The sequence below is a fragment of the Colobus angolensis genome, unplaced genomic scaffold (assembly GCF_000951035.1).
Source record: "Colobus angolensis palliatus isolate OR3802 unplaced genomic scaffold, Cang.pa_1.0 Scaffold23, whole genome shotgun sequence".
Lineage (NCBI taxonomy): Eukaryota > Metazoa > Chordata > Mammalia > Primates > Cercopithecidae > Colobus > Colobus angolensis.
The window spans coordinates 14,935,506-14,949,897 of record NW_012115488.1 but is presented as its reverse complement, the minus strand read 5'-3'; positions in this window follow the sequence as shown (position 1 = coordinate 14,949,897).

Below are 14,392 nucleotides of genomic sequence, written 5' to 3'. Positions count from 1 at the left end.
AAAAAAAAAAAAAGGAAAATCTACGTCAGATTCCAGGGGACTCCTAGACTTTCACCTTTTTCCAGTTTGACCACACCTGGAAAGCAAAATATCTGGCTTGAACAAAAGAGGATCACAAAATGCAATATCATTAGTGTTGCTAGGTCAATTTCAGCATTAATCATATAATCAGGGTAATTAACCTAACTTTTAACATACAAACTGTGGTATAAAATAAATAAAAACTGGTATTTATCCTATATTCTTCTTACTAAGGGCAGCATTACCCACTTAAGATAGTGCTGGCAATCATTTTCATGAAATACACATTTCTCAATTTTTCATGGGAAATCTCCCTTTGTGTTTAGCCACAGCCTCCATATCTGATGCCAGTGCTTACTGCACATTAGCATTTTCTAGATGACAAACATAAAGCACCTTTTACAAATAAAGTGTCAAATGTGTTGTCACCAATGTTATCATACAATATCCCCAAGGGAAAGGAGACTGCTGTGCAGAACTGATACTTGCCTGGAACAGAAATAAATATAAGATTTTTGAGTTTTAATTTCCTTTATAATTACTGTCCTCCCCCCGACTTTAATCATATTATTATAGATCTTTAAATATATTATCTAGTGAGTAAAAAACTCTGGTTCTGAAAGCAAATGAAATGATGGTGAGGGTGGCACAGAGATGCAGTTATTAAAAACTGGTTAAACAAGGATCCTCCTAGCATTTCAGATGGCTAAAGAAGCAATCAAAGGCTGTTGCTGACAGACAAAGATTGCGTGATAAAAAAGAATAAAAGGCATCAGAATAAAATTTGCTGTAAGTCTTCCCTGGATTAGTCTGTGCTTACAAATTAAAAATCCATGACTGACTCTTTTCATGATCTCTCCTCTCTTTGCTTAGTCATAAGTCTTTCCAGGATGCAGATTGGATATGGGTGGCTGTCTAGGTGTGGTAGGATCTTATTACATGGTAATTTGCATTGTTAGGCCTGTTTTAGTGTTGGGTTTTTTCTGTGTGTGTTTGTTTGTTTTCTGGTTTGTGGGAGGTGGGTGGCAGGGAGGGTACTGGAATTATATTTCAAGAGCTGTTGTTTGTTTCTTTTGTGTGACTTTCACCCTGGGAAAACCAACAGAATAAAGATCATACACAGAACAAATAGGAGACTTCCTTGATCAAAATCTATTCTTCAGATGAATGTTTATTACCACTGTTAAGTCCTAAATCTACCTGCTTGAATAAAGAAAACATTTAACATAATCAGCTTATGGTATGTTTACAGGATGTGACATTTTGATTTGTATTTTTTATACATCTAGTTCTCTAAACACCACAGCTTGGACACACAGTTTTGAAAAATCAAACAAAGATTTTTAACATAATGCAGTCAAGGAAAACGAGAAGGCCAATTGCTGGCTAATTGGGCTAAAAATTATTGAACTCAGCTCTCAGCTGAGGTTCTTTTTATGAACAATTCCATTGCTAACAGTTTCACAATTCTAATGTGTAACCAGCCCCTTGCTTCAGGGATGCTGTGGGTATGGCATTCCACAGTGCACCTGGACACATTGTAAGGGAGATCTACGCTAGGAAAGATAGTAAGGACACCATACCTTTAGTGCCAGTGAGTATACTTTTATCTTTGAGGAGTTTTCTAAAAAAGGTTTTTCCAAATCCACAACATCTGTGGTCAAAATTAGGTCAGGTTTCTCCAACTCAGAAACATCCTTTAGGGAGATTTGCCAAACATCCTTTAGGGAGATTTGCCAAATTAAATCCTATTATCCAAATTATAAAGCTGGAGGGATCTGAGAAATCATCTAGTCCAACCACTTCCTTTACAGATGAGATCACCAGGGCCCGTGAATGTTGACTGGCTTCCTAGTGATCACACAGGTGGGGCAAACCCAGACAAAACTCCGAGTCTTTCTGGTCCAAAAAAATCAATTAATCAAAGGGCTCTATTAAAAACAGGGAATAAATTATTTTAAATTCTTGACCTTAACAGTTTAATAAATCTGTTCAGAGAAAAAAAAATAAACCTAACAAAGTGTAAATCATAATTAAGTATTTAAAAAACAATTCAAAATACAACAGAAGATTTGTCACAAGGTAATACACAAATTTCCAAATGAACTATCAAAGGTTGTTGCTGACAGACACAGACTGCATGATAAAAAAGAATAAAAGGCATAAATAAATATAAAATAAAGTTTTATAACATATATTATTTTAATAGGAAATGTGTAAAACATAACACTTAAGTAGTCAAATAATTTTTATGGATAGAGGAGTTTGACCAAAAAAAGTTTACAGACTTTTGCTGTAGGCAGTTCAAAGGCACCCTAAAAACTGGGTCTGGAGGGATTTTGCCCCCCAAGGGAACTTTGAAAAGAAGATCTCAGAGAAACTTTAGTCAATTCATCAAATGGCATAACCAGATTGTGGGTAATAAGCTTATTTATCTAGTCCATCATTATGTTTAAATTTTGGACTTCATAAAGAGACACAACTAAGATCAGAGAATAAGTTGAAACATTTTATTTCTTCAATGCCAACATGCTTAATTATTTCTCCCTAATTGGAGCTCAAATTTAGGGAGTTATTTGAAGATTATTCATCTTCTAAATTACATACAACTTTCTTTTTCTCAGAAGTTTGTACCATTTTCTAAACATTCACATTCCTCCTCTAAATTAGGTGGAAGAAATAGGATCACTCATCTTATACTAGAGAGATGCATGTAATTGTAGGCAAAGATGTCATAGGCTGGAAAAGGACCAAATGAAAATTATAGAAGAGACACTTTCTACTGGTCTCCTTTGAAGACTGAATTAGGAAAAACCACACTACAGATACATTCCAATCAGTCAGTTCTGAAAAAATACTGCGCTGCCCAGGGCTCATACCACGTCGTGAGTTACCCCTAAGCCCATAATGGCATGGGCTCTTAGGACTAATGGGTAAGTCTGAACAGCAACAAACCAATCAGGTCACTGTTGCCCTAATTAAAAGAATGTCCTCTTGGGGCCTCAGCAAGTGACTCCAAAGTTGGAAAGTCAACCCTGAGAGTGTGTAATTAATATGGCAGTAATGACTGTGAAGGCCGGGGCTTAATTCCGGAAGGCTCCCATGTTCAATATGATACAAAATACACTCGAAAATGATTTACTTTCTGCATATGTTAAAGTAGCAAAAGGCTTCTGGAAGGTTGGTGAATAGCTGCTGCCCTCTGCCATTGCAGGGCCCCTCCCCGTAGGACCCTCTCTACCTAAAGGGTAGGGCCTGGCACAAGACCTGGCTGCAACTCTAGGGCATAGACTGTGAGATCTTGGACTATTACCCCTGGGTAGAAGCAAGTTGCAGAAGCCACAGAGAGACCACAGAGGAGCAAGGATTGAACAATAACAATAAAAATCCTAAGAGGGTCTCACACAGCTGAGGGGGAGAAGGGAGAGGAGAGGTGAGGAGAAATGGGACTCAGTCTGAGATTGTGTGGGAAGCAGAGCTGCCTAGGAGTGGGTATGCAGCACCTCAGAGGAAGGTGAGAATATAGGAAAATGCAGTGGGTCCTCTGGTGACTCTGTGTGAGCCCCAGGCATAAACCACCTAGATTTCCATGTGAACATATGCCCCATTCCTAACTAATACCAATGTAAGAGTTTCCATGAAAATGCATGTTTAAAAAGGCCTGACAAATGCATAAAAGGGAAATTTTGTTTTCTATTTTAAAATGTACACTCAACTTGGCCATCACTGTATTTCCCAGTATTTCCCTTCAGGCTGAATTTGTTATGAAGATGTGGAAGCAGCCAAACATACTTCTTGTGTAGAATGTCTAGCCAAGCCATGCATAATGGCCGGGGATAATCCATGGCTCTGGGAAACAGGAGTGCTCTCTAGGCTGCCATTATCCCTTCCTACTAGTCCCTGTCATTCTCTCTTATTATAAGGAATCGTCAGTGTCTTCTGTCACCAGCGTGGTACAGTGGGTGAAAGCACACTGTAAGAATTTTAAAATTTAGATATAATGCTGGCTCTAGCCCATAATCCCTTATTCACAACACTAAAACTATAAAAGAAAAAAGAAAATATTTCCTAACCCGTTGGCAGCTAAACCTGACCCTTGAGGGAGAAGAGACCCATCTCCATGCAGAAGAATTTGGAGTAACTTACGTAAGTATTCTGCACTCCAGGAGGTGGAAATAGCTCCCCACTGCTTAAGTGTGGGAAGTGGCTTCCTTCCAAATGGTACAGTATAAAAACGGAAGAGGAAAGAGTACATTCATAGTGGGAAAACCTGACATGGTCATCATCAACAGTGATAATGCCTGTTGCTAGAGTGTCCCCTTACTATATCATGAGAATGGTATTTACCTCTGTGGTCTTCAACCCTAAAATCCTATAAACGCAGTCTATTCATAAGAAAAACACCAGACAAATCCCAATTGAGGTACATTCTACATGTACTGGAGCAGTACTCCTCAAACTGTCAAGGTCATCAAAAACAGGAAAAGTCTGAGAAATCGTAACAGCCAATAGGAATCTATGGGGATGTAGCAACTAAATGTAATGGCACATCCTGGATGGATCCTGGAGCAGAAAAAAAAAAAATACATCAAGTAAAAATTAAGCAAATTTGAATATAGCATAAACTTTAGTTAATGTATCAGTATTGATTCATTAATTGTGACAAATGTACCATAGTAATATCAGATGTTACCAATAGGGAAAACTGCATATAGGACGTATGGGAACTCTCTGTACTATCTTAGCCATTTTCCTGTAAATATAAAACAGTTCTAAAATTTTAAAAGTTATTTTTTAAAAGCTGACCTGAATAAGGCTGCTTATGGTCTTTGCATATCACACATACCCATTCATTAAGTTTTGCAGTAGAAATATTAATGTATTGATGACTTCAAATAATAATAGATTGAGACCCTGCCTCAAATATTTGAGGTATAATGCACTATCTGCCTTACGCATATATTTGGAAACATTTGGATTTCTAAAATCCAAAAACTTGTGAATACTGAACACATCTGGTCCCAAAGACTTCAGGTCAGAGACCATGTACCTGAAATACTATTAGTGCTACTAATATAATTAATAATGCATTTTAGTTATATGGTGGCTTTAACAGACATTTTCAGTCTAGCCTGAACTCTAGATTGATAGCAGTGTTAAGTATTTATTGTGTACTATAATCATTATAATTATGTTTATAGAATAATGTAATTGGATCCTTAAAATCTGTAAGATAGAAATTCTTATGCACATATTCTAAAGGAGGAAAATGAGCTTCAGAATGGTGAAGTCACTTGCAAGGACCTGCCCCTGACATTTTTGGGGCCAAATGCAAGGATACAAATGGTGGTCCTCCAGCCCACTGTTCCACTCCCTTTTTCATTCCTCTCATGTCAGGCTCCATCCTGCACCAGAGGAGAGGACAGCCCAGCCAGCCTGTCCTGGGCCTAGGCAGACCCTGGAAGCGTGCTTCCAGTTGCCTGGTCAAGGAATTCTGGAACCTGAGTGCACTGGGACAGAGGTCTCAAGTCAGCACTTTCTCATGGCCTCCAGATGTCTCTCTCTCCATGAGGAGGGCTGTGAACCAGCCAAGGTGGGACTCTAGGGCAGGGTCCCAGACTCCAGGTCTAAGGACTGCAGGACTGGTGTTCAAATACAGGTTTGCCTGACACAAATGCTCATGCTCTGTCTATTCTTACATGCTGCCAAGGAAAAAAAATACACCCAAGGACCACAATATCAATTTGAAGGCCGAGTTTTGAAATGTTTTATTTGTATTTTTAATTGACTACTAAAGAGCCTATCTTAAGGTCTGATATTCAGATATGATACTGGCAAAGTCATCTAATTACAAAGCACCCTAATTCAAGTTTTTAAAAATTAAAATCCTTAGATTTCTAAATTCCTCAACTTGATTTTTAAATACATCTCACGGGAACTTTCTGTGTGTCAGGGAGCCTTTTTGGAGATTGATTCCTCACTAAGTGGTACAGGTTCTAATGGGGCAAGCTACTGCTTTGCACCAATGGGGAAAAGGAAAGCCCTGGCACAGACTCCTTCCTTCTCTATTTACATTATCTTTTAAACGAAAAGAGTTGATTTTTTTACACTGTATTTGGCAGTCTCTTTGTTGAGCATGTGTTACTGGGAAAGCAAATAGATATAATGAAAAGCTAGAGATGTGGAAATCTCTGGTAGTTTAGATTGCATTGATTTTCCTAGTATTCACCAGAAGCACATTTTGCCTCTCTCTTCACCTCCTTGGGTTAGTTCTGCATATGTGATTGTAAGATGTGTCAGTGATACCAGTTCAGTCTCCCAGCCGGACAGGATTCCCTGAAAGCAGGGGCTGTCAGTCAGTCTTCCTCTCCTAGGACCCCTCACGGGCTTGGTGTATTGCCCTCTGCCTAGAGATGCTCCATCCCCTGGTAGAGACTGAGAGCCAGCTGGAAACCCAGAGAAGCCTGGGAAGGTTCCTTGCTGAGGTAACTGTCTGCCCAAGATACAAGCTTTAAATGGATGAGTTCACATTCCTGCAGGCACTCTCCCTGGGCCTTCACTAGGCCACCAGTTCATCTTTTTGCTCTTTTTATTTCCTGAGTGAGCAAATGTATATCAGCAAAGGTGAGTCATTTTTCCAATCAGTGTGTCAATGCAAGGGATTACACCTGCCCCTACTGATGGAGTCATTGACATCTTACCTCTATTACTTTGCCTGGCATGCTTCCAATAAGTAGCCTTTTCTATCTCTTACATAGAAACAGAGCCCTAGAACAAGTCAAGGGTTTTCCCTCCCTCCCTCCTTCCTCCCCAGACTGTCAGGGGAGCTCAGTGTTTAATCCCCTGCACTCCATAAAAGGGAACCAATGCCATAGGAGAGGCTACTGGTCACGACAATACTCAGAAAAGAAGGATGTTCTCTGGGGTCACTGGGAGCTTGGAGCAGAGGGCAGAAGTCTCTTTGCTCTGTGTAGCCTTTTGACATTACCTTTTATCCAAGGGTTTTTTTCCAAGGTTGATCAATTAAGCCTCAATTTTCAGTGAAGGAGGCATTTATCCTGTTTATAAGACAGACTTTAACTCAGTGCCCTACACAAAGAATGAAAATATTCTTGGTTAAAATCACTCTAATGTTTATTGGATGCTGTTCACATAAACCTTATACATACTGTTTCCACTGCCTGGACCCTAGAGGAACCCCCATCCCTAACTCTCCCCAAACACTTAGCACAGCTGACTCCTGTTCATTCATTACATATGGTTTCCGGAGAGATCATCCTTGTTGCCCTATCTAAATAGCTCCCCCCCACTACCACCCTCTGCACTATCCTTTAAGAGCAGTTTTATAATTCTTTTTAATTTGCTTATTTGTTTTTTAGAGATGGGGCTTCACTATGTTGCCCAGGCTGGACTTGAACTCCTGGACTCAAGTGATCCTCATGCCTCAACCACTTGAAAAGCTAGGACTACAGGCACACACCACCTCACCTGGTATCATGATTGTGTAATTCTACATTTTATTTATTTACTAGCATAATCAAGTTAGGATAGTAAAGAAAACGGAATCAGCATATGCAGACAGAAAGCAATTTATCCTTTCCTTCCTCTGCCCCTTTGAAGCTGCTGTCTTCATATGTTCTTTCCTGTCTCTAGATGAAAATCTCCACCAGTCCCATAGCTATCCCAGACACTCCCAAGTCTTAAACAAATAGCCTGTTTTCTCGGGTGATTTTAATATCAGAACTCTCCACCTAAGTTAACCAACGATTCCTCCCCTCTCCCAGCTCAGATCTGCTTCTGCTCCAGGCAAGGAAGCTCATCAGGAAGAGAGCCTTATCAGCTTTCTCCCCTCTCCACCTCCTCCCATCTTTGCAGCTGTGGATTCTGGCTCTTCAAGGTTGGGGCACCTGAGGGAGAAGAGGGGAATATAGGTCTGTCTTGTCAGATGTCACTGTAATCTGAGGTTTGTACCTCTGTATCTGGCAGATAACCAAGCTTCCCAGGCCTGCTCTTTATGGAGTTTTCAGAGGCCCTGCCCCCCACAGCTGCTTTGCCAGGCAATATTCTTTCTGGTTGGTCCCTTAAGAATTTTCCCCACCATCCCATTCTGCCATTCCATTCTAGAGACCTGTCTCTTTCCAGAGTCACCTCACTCCATTGTTTCTCCCTCTCAAGTTGCTGCCAAGATGACCCAGTCTGCTCCTTCCTCAGAGTCAGTTTTTTCCCAGTCAACTATGGAAAGGCTGGCCATTCTCAATACAGCACCTCTTCTCTCCACTGCCCCTGCCTCTGCCTTGAGATGCCTCATATGTCAGTCCCCAAGTCCCCCAGATTCAGGGAACACAGGACAGCGCTCTCTCTGAGTGGTTCCCCGGAAGCCTCCTCACTACTAGTTTTGAAAGTGGGGGATACACAGCTCCTACCTACAGTGAGGGGAACCCCACAGCACAGTGACAACTCTCCTCAGGAAATCCCCTCTACCAACACCAAAACCTCCAAGAACACTAAGATTTCTCCTCAACCCTGGAGCCCTGGAGGCAGATGATGGGTTCAGACCTGCAGAACCAGTACCTTTTCTGCAAGTCCTGCAGAGGTAGTCTAGCACCTCAGTTTAGAAAGCCAAGGACTTGACACCTACTGCTTTGTTCTTTGGTGCCTCAGCCAAAACTGAGACAGAGAGATCCTGTTACACTTGTTTGCGGTCAGTATCCCCCATTAAGCTATAAATTCCAGGAGGTAGGGACCTTGGCTGTTTTATTCACCAATGTATCAGCAGAATGCCCTGCATAAGCTCCCAGCGGGTGTTTTACAAATATTTTTTGAGATAACAAATATACAATAGGATGAAGATGGTGATGACACAGTCACCATTTTACTGAAGAAGGAAAAAATAAAATGAGAGAACTGTTATGTTTATCAATAAAATATCTGATCTTGAAATAAGTTACCTTGTGATTCCTTCCCCTGAAAGAAGCTCCTGAAAGACCTAAGTCTAAATCTTAGAGCTAAAGTTTTCGTTTAAAGTCCAAAAATGCCTGAGGCTCACACAGCGAATGCTTACACAAGAATTAACAGATTGGATGCTGGCTGATGATGCTAATGTCAATTCTTTGTCTAGACATGCAACGCCAGTTCTGCTGACACATTCTCTTAGAGCGTTTTTTTTTTTTTTTTTCCAGGATACGAAACTGGCCTCTGGGTCAGTGATATTCAGAAACAAATCTGGACCTCTGCAGAGAAAAACCCTTCAAAGTAACCCTAACCCCCATGCTTTGCCCTTAATGAGTCTCACCAAGCTTCTTTTTCACAAGAGCAGACTTGGAAAGTCAGGGAGGCAGCACCGCATTTCAATGAGGCTGATGCCATGTTCTTCTCACTTGGCAAAAGCGTGGGAAGGAAGAAAGAAGCTGAAAAAGCAAATTCCCCCAGACTCATTCCATGACAAATAGACCAAGTGCATAGGGATGGTGATGGATAACAAGAGCTGCTAGAAAAATAGCCTAGCAAATACCCTCCCCATGTTAAAATTTCCTCTATCCATCAATAAGGCACTGTGGGGTAGGAGGAGGTGGTTTAGAGTTCGGCCTCCAGCCCCAGGAACAATGGGAAGCAGAGTTATGGAGAGAGCCTTGCCTTACAAGTTTGTGCCTGCTCTGCACACACAGCTTCCTTACAGACAAGTCTCATTCCCCAATTCCCTTCTGTACTCTTCAGCAGAACTGATGACAGAGAGAAGATTGCATGTGCCAAGCCAAAGCCAAGGAAACTGTCTCTCGTAATAATTTCCACCTAAAAATGAATCTTTAAGAGAATGGAATTTTGGTTGAATTAACATGCACCTAAGAAGGATTCTTCTAAATACAAATATAACAGTTTCAAAATTCTGCAATACAAATTTAGACTTTAGAGAATGTGTCTTCAGATGACCCACACTTTACAAGTAAAGACACCAGGCTTTTAAGGTGCTAAGTGATGTGACCAAGGTCACACAGCTCCTTTCACTGGTGTCTGCTTCTTCCAGCTCTAGCCTCTTGCTCTTTCCACTATGTTATTCAGTCTTCTGTGTATAGTAAAGCATTTCTTCACCTAGCTCAGGTAGGGCACTGTAGCCACACTTCCAAAATGGATCAGATAACTTGATTTAATAGTTTCCAGTTTTTATAACTGCACATCATTCTATTGCTCTAGCATATATTAAAACAAAAGAGTGTTCCTGATTCCAGAAATTTAACTTCAGAGTTACACAAGGTGTGTTGGCCTAAGCATATAAACTGAGGTTTTATCCTAACGCTGCCTCTGACTCACCAGAACGTGTTAGGTTAGGCATGAAATTGTCTCAGTTTCTTCATCTGTTCAGTGGGGAGAGTAATGCTGATCTGTCACTTATTCACTTAAAGAAACTACCTGCCTAGAAACTACTGAATAATTGTGGTGAAAAAGCTTATGAAGATTCTAATTATAAACTACATCCATATAACGAAGGCATCAAAATACATAACTCAGAAGCTTTCTAATAATCATGACAGACAGCATTTTAGTGTGCCAGAGAGGTGACTGCTACCATTCAAGCATATTTCCACAAAAAATATCATTATCATATTGTTTCAACATATCAGAGGTGTTGATTAAGGCTACAGAATTCAAGAGACAAAATTAAAATGGAAATTTGCCTCAAACCTGCTGAGACTGGGTGTGTAGCATGTTCCTGAGGTTTTATCTGCCAAACAAATCTTCCCATCAGCAGAAGAAAACTAGGAACTATTTTCTCATGACCAAAGAGTCCCTATGTGGCCAACAGTCCCTCTTACAGTGTCAATTTTGTGAATTCACCATAAGAAAATAATTCCAGACAAAAGATAGGCAATAGCAATAAGTCGGATGATGAAATTGGACCAAACTTCTGCTTTGTTTCTCACTGACAATATTCTGTACTACATTTTCTAACACCAAGCTAACGGTGGGATTCACGTGGATGGGATAAAAATTAATTTCTTTTTTTTTACTTTCAAAAATGACCATAAGATGGTTTTAAAGTGCTCATAATGTCCTGTTGCTAATCAGCACAGGCTCTCTAGACTACAGCAGCATAAGTAATCACCTTGACACTTACCTAAAGAACTGTGTGGTTGGCAAAATGAGAAAGAAAAACAGATGGTGGCCTGTTTAATCAGTCTTCAATAGGACAGCTAGAATGATGTGATAACAAAGCCTTACCAAATTATTTGTAACAAGGGAAAAAGTAGTTTTAATAACAGATCTTCTTTCAAAACAGTGATAGAAAACTAGGAATAAAATCATAAATTACTCACAGATGATAATAAATATTTAAAAAGTAATAACAACAATATTGGAATAATTATAAGTGTACGTACAATTGAGGGCTCATGAAACTCTTTCCACTTCCAGCTGTGCATAATCGCAGAATATGGGGCACTAAAGTTATCTGGTACTGTGGTAGAAACAGGTAGGGCTTGCTAACTATCCATGTGCTCTCCTACATTTCCCAGCTTCCTTTGCACTTAAGATTGAGGTCATATGAATAGTTCTGACCAATGGACTCTGATACAAAGTAACCTGTGTCACTTCCTGGCTGAGGCAGTTAAGAGCCAGTGTGCTTCATTCTTCACACTCTTCCCTTTTCTTCCCCTGCCTCAGCAACAGAGAGCCACATGTTCCAGATGGTGTACTGCCACAGACAGGGAAGGGCTGCTGAGTCACAATGAACTTTACATGAGTGAGAAGAAACCTTTGCTGTGTTAAACTAATGAGATTTCAGGGGTTGATGTTGCAGCACTAGGGTTAGTTACCCTGACAAACAAAAAGGCTCTATGTTAATGTGTTTGCTGTGGCCCAGAACTTAAATTTAAGCTACTGACACTAGACTTCTAAAAATAGCATTAGAGGAAAAATAATATTCCTTTTTTCTCTATTTAAATTTTCTCACTTTTCCTGGTCCTGCACAGTCTAAAGCAGTGGTTCTCAAAGTGTAGTTCCCAAGACCAATAGCATCAGCATCATCCGCAGACTTGTTAGAAACATAAATTCCCAGGCCTTGCCTGAGGCCTGCTGAATCAGAAACTCTAGCAGTGGGTCCCAGCAATCCACATTTTAACATGTCCTCCTGGTAATTCTGGTGGAACTGGTCTAAGGCAACCTTTCCTTGAGTCTACCTGAATGTGATTCTCATGCAGCTAATTTCTCCCTTTATATCACATGCAGTCAGCAGTGTTCAAATTCCTACTCTTTTTATGCCCCTCACTTTTTTTCAAACATCAGCTTTTACATTGATTAACTGCACATAGCCTTGCTATATAGTTTAAAGATAACTTCAAATTCTTTGTCACTGCCCCCACTGAAAGGTGGAATCTCTTTCTCCACCCCCTTGAATATAAGTGGGGCCTGTAACTGCTTTGGCCATTGCAATGTGGCAGAAGTGAAGCTGTGCCAGTAAGCCTAGCCCTTAAGAGGACTTGGAGCTTCCATGCTATGAGGAGGCCAAAGCAGCCTCAAGGAGAATTAAGACCTCCAACTGACAGCCCCCACTGAGCTACCAGCTGTCAGCCAGCATCAACCATCCACTATGTAAGTATGCCATCTTACATGCCCTGGGCCAGTTGAGCTCTGAGATTGCTGCAGCCCCAGATGACTTTATGTGGAGCAGAAGAACCTCCCAGTTCAACACAGTCAGCCCAGAGATTTAGGCAATGGAATAAAATGGCTATTGTTTTAAACCACCAAGTTTGAGGGGAAGAGGAAAGATATGAAGCAATGGACAATCAAAATATTCACTATTGTTTTTGAAAAGTACTATTCAAGTCAAATTTTAATAGGTTCTACTTACCAAAAATTTCTCTCTGGCTCAAACAAACTAACTTATATGGCTTCTTGCAATGACCTTTTCCTACTATTTCCCTCTCCTTTGGCTTACATTTAAAAAAAATGTAAGTTGTTTCTCCAACCTTGATTCTGGAAGCTTGTAATAATTTTACTACCTATCCCATGGGTGTCAAATAGACATCTACATCTTTGTCTTCTACATCCATAGCTGTTAAGGAGAAATACAAAGAAATGGAAGCAAGAAGTTCATAATCTCATCAGAGAATTTCAATAGAGTTTAGTTAAGGGAGGAGTCAGACTTTGCAACCTAAATAAAAATTCTCCTTTCCACATTTACCCCCAAATGTAGTAACCAAACAAGATCAAGAACATGATTACCAGAAAGTTTACAGCTGCAAAAGCATTATCCTAGTTTTGAATTTCTTTGGGAAAACAGATACTTGCAAAATGAAAAATAAACTAATATTAAGTGATCATAACTATTAACTGATGGCTAAAGACAGCTTGGGCAGGTTGACGTTCACAAACGTGTTACATCACTTAGGAATCAATTATTTAGAGCTAAGAGTCAAAAGCTAAGCATTCAAAGTATAAGCACATGCCAAGAGGCTACAACTAGCAAAAGACCAACTTGCAAAGACCTCTAACCCAGAAAAATTATATGGGCAGTAAATTTCAGAGGGTGAGGAGCATTCCCTTATCTCTCCAACTCCAGAATCCAGCAAAGTGTTTGGTATATAAAAGTGGCAAACACGGTGAAACCCCAACTCTACTAAAAATACAAACAAAATTAGCCGGCGTGGTGGCATGCACCTGTAGTCCCAGCTACTTGGGAGGCTGAGGCAGGAGAATCGCTTGAACCTGGGAGGCGGAGGTTGCAGTGAGCCAAGATCGCACCGCTACACTCCAGCTTGGTGACAAAGCAAGACTCCGTCTAAAAATAAATAAAAAAATAAAGTGTCTGTGTATGTGTTTATAAATGAACAAATGAATGAGAGTCATAGCAAAGAAAGAAGCAAAAGAGGCCAAAGTGGAAGTAAAGAAGTGATAAAGAAGAATTTCAAATACAAATACCTCCAAGCATAGGCATCACTTAATGTTTTTAAAGGTGCTTTCTCAACTAAAAGCAATTGGGATATAAACCTTGGTCATGTAAATAGCAGCAGCTAAACAGGCCCTGCAGCTTTGAGCTTCCCAAAGCAAGTCAGGTCTGGGAAGAGGAAAAACAAGGCTTTCAGCACCTTAAAAGGTGCTAAAGAAAGGGCAGGTCTCAAACTCTGTTTTGGCCATCTTTCAGTCTTTGAAAGAATGGAGTGAGAAGTCATGTTACAACAAGATAGGTCATCTGGTATTAAGAGAAAGTCAATTCTGTATGTACATAGAAGCCTCTGTCTACCTGAAATTTTTAATATATCAAAATTCTTAATGATAACTTTCAAATATTAACATTTCCACCAAAAGGGATGAATTTTCACTTAGGACTCAATTGATATATTCTGGCCATCAAGACACCTAATTATGTTTTACTGCTTCA